Source organism: Suricata suricatta, chromosome 8, assembly GCF_006229205.1.
Source record: "Suricata suricatta isolate VVHF042 chromosome 8, meerkat_22Aug2017_6uvM2_HiC, whole genome shotgun sequence".
NCBI classification, from domain to species: domain Eukaryota; kingdom Metazoa; phylum Chordata; class Mammalia; order Carnivora; family Herpestidae; genus Suricata; species Suricata suricatta.
The window spans coordinates 99,532,678-99,536,026 of record NC_043707.1 but is presented as its reverse complement, the minus strand read 5'-3'; positions in this window follow the sequence as shown (position 1 = coordinate 99,536,026).

The window sequence follows — 3,349 nt, the reverse complement described above, 5'->3', positions numbered from 1 at the left end:
ACTAGGTCTAAAGGTCAGTCTCTCCAGAACTATTAGGTGGTTACACATTGCCCAAGGCAGGAGAGACCACCCTTGTAATACCCTTAACATTCCTAAGGGCAGGCCTGTTGCTTAAGGCTAGTTACACCCTACGTGAGGGTCCTGGGTCGTGGGCCTACTCTGTGATTGGTTAACACTATAAATGTTGTAATTGGATAAACCTGCTGTCAATAATATTGTGTAATAATAATTGGATCGCTGTACCTATGTCACAATTTCCTGTAACTCCCCCTCCCCAAACTCATAAAAGCCCAACCCCACCTTTGTTCGGGGCTCTCAGCATGGATCCACCACGCCGGTAAAATCTGTGAGCCCGAGTTTAGGCCCCAGCGAGCCTAAACCCGTAATAAAGCCCTTTGCTTTTGCATGCGTGACTCGGTCTCCCTGGCGGTTTCTGGTTTTTTGGGGGCGATATTAAAATCTGGGCATAATAGGGGAATTGGAAGGACGTGGTGTGGATCTACAGGAGAAGATGTGGTCAAAGACTTCAGGGTCTCTCATCTAAGGTCAGTAACCACCCAGATGGGGAGCCCTGAAGAAGGAACAAGTTTGGGGGCCAGATAAGTTCAGTTTGGTGTTTGCCGAGTTTGAGGTGGGACAACCAGATAAAACTGTCCAGGAGATCATTGATCTGTTAGTCTGAGGGGCCAGGGAGTTATGCACCTGGGAGGAGGACTGGGAAGAAGCCAAGGGGCAGAATGAAATCAGACAGAAAGAACAGGCCTCAGGCTAGGAACCTGGATTTGTATGCAAAATGCTGTATTGGGATAAATGTGAGTTTCCACCACCCCATGGGGGCTCCAGAGCCCTGGTCATATTCTCAAAGAGGAGAAAGGGCGCTCCCCCCACCCAAGTTTTGAGCCACTGAGATAAAATGGGTGAGCAGATTGCTAAAGATAGAGACCTAGGGAGTGGCAGCATTTAAAGGGAAGCAGAGGAAAAGTCCACTGAGAAAAAATGGTCAAAGGAGGAAGAAGCCAGAACAGTGCTTCATCATGAAAACCACAAGACAGGAGCATTTCCCATGTGCAGAGGGCAGAGGAGACAGATAAAGCAATTGGACTTGGAGTTAAGAAGGTAGTTCAAGGAGGATTTGGCATACAAGCAGGCTGTTTTCATATCAGGAGGACTGAGACATGACACGTGAACAACCCAGGAGAGAAGGGGCGCCATCTCTGGCCACGGGGCCCCCAAGCAGCATCAGTACCCCTCCCCCACCCCAACTTCAAGAAAGCACTGGCCTCGCCAGCACGGCAGCGGCTCACCCAGAGCAAGAGGAAGCCAGTGACAGGTGAGCAAAGGCAGCCCGGTGCAGCTTGGCAAGTAGGCTTGTCCAGGAGATGGAAAACCTTGATCCCAGGAGGAATAGCGGATGATGACCCAGGAGTTGTGAGGCTTTGAGTTGTGCCCTCAGGGGGCAATGGTTAGCTGTTTTCAGAAGAAGAGCTTTCCTGGGCCCAAGGGAACAGATAGGTTTTCTGCATCCAGAACTAATTTAAAGAGAGAGAGAGAGACTTGATTGAGCCACGAAGTAAATTTCTAAACTCACAGCTACCGGGAGAGGTAGCAAGGTGTGCAAAGAGCACTTCAAAAGTGTGCAAACAGCAGCTGGGTGATTATTTGGCAAGGCTGGTGCATAGAATCCAAACATCAGGTGGGAGTTGGGTAGATGAACTTGAAAGTTCCCTTGTAGGCTTGGCAATCTCTAACGCTTGTCAGCTTTCCCTGGTCATCTCAAAGCTTTCTGTGAAATGGGCAAGAAGATATTTTGATTCATTTCATTAAAGAAAAATCATGCCACCTAATGCTCATGAGGTTAGGAATCAAAAGGGATGATATAACTTAACAAGATAGCACATCTAGCAAGTGTTGTAGCTCCTGAGATGAAAATCACTGGCGTAGGATTGGATCAGTGATTCCAAGAAGTTCCCAAGTCCTGCACTTGAGGACTCTGTAAAAAAAAAAAAAAAAGGTACAGATAACTTCCATTGCTCCATTCTGATTCTCGATTGCTGGTTGGCCCCAGGAACCTGCATTTTAATCAAGCAACACTCCCCCTGCCCTCAGAATCTAAGGTGATAGGTCCCAGGACCCCTCTTTGGGAAACCAAGGAAGATAATGGCACGAGAACAAGCATCCTCTAAGCAGAGTTCCGTAAATCTCCGTGTGCTGTGCAGATGGGAAATTGTGGGGAAAGTCAGGGTGTAATCTCAGACTGACTGTCAGGTCCAGTATCTCCCACAGCACGGAGCAGGCTAAATGGGGAATTTTGCAGGACTTAATCTCATTCCTTCCCAACACTCCCAGGAGGCTTGAGTCTTTGCCTCAGTCTCCCAGCCTATAAAATGAAATAGTGATGATTGGACCCTGGCTTCTAGACGAACGAGGTAGAACAAATCTGCAAGCAGCTGAGGCTGGAAAACTCTAGCAAAGTGCCTCCTCTGCCTTGCTCAAAGGATTCAGAACACAGCCAGGATGTAACAATGGGACCAGCTTTGCCTTCCTGCCTGGAACAAACAAAAGCCTGGGCAGGATACATGAAGCAACAATTTTAAAACACTGGCCATCAGACCATGAAGGGTAATGATCCTTGAGACTGAATGTTTCTTCTTAAGATCAGGAACAAGGCAAGTATGTCTATTCTCACTGCTTCTATTCAGCATTGTAAATGACCATTGTAAATGAGAGATAAAAATGAAAGACCTACAGACTGGAAAGAAAGAAAGAAAGCTGTCTTTATTCACAGATGACGTAATTATCTATATGGAAAGTCTGATGAAATCTACAAAAAATATCTAGAACTAATAAAAGAGTGTACCAAGCTACATATGATTGATGTACAAAAATTTACTGTATCTTTATACATTAGCAGTGAAAAATCAGAGATTAAAATTTGTAAACGCCACTTGACATCAAAAAATATAAAATACTGGGGGGGAGCCAAGATGGCAGAGAGGAAGGGAGCTCTGTAAATTTCGTCTGCCCCATTGATCGAACTGAGGACATTACTCTCATCTGCAAGAGCGGAAGGAGAAAATACGGACTCCAGAAGGAAGAGAACAGGAAGGATACCTGAGTGACTGAGTGCGAACTGGGGAGATTGGAAAACGGGCCAGCCCGAGATGGGCAGGGGAGGTGGGAGCCCCAGCCCAATGCGGGGCAAGTGCGCGGAGCCCAAGAGACAAAGGGAAGAGACAGAGAGACTGAACATGCTCATAGTACTGTCTCTGGGGAAGAGGTAAAGAATGCTTAGACGCGCTTGGAAAGAGAAGCTCACTCCATAGATAACTGCTGGGTAGCCTAAATCCCG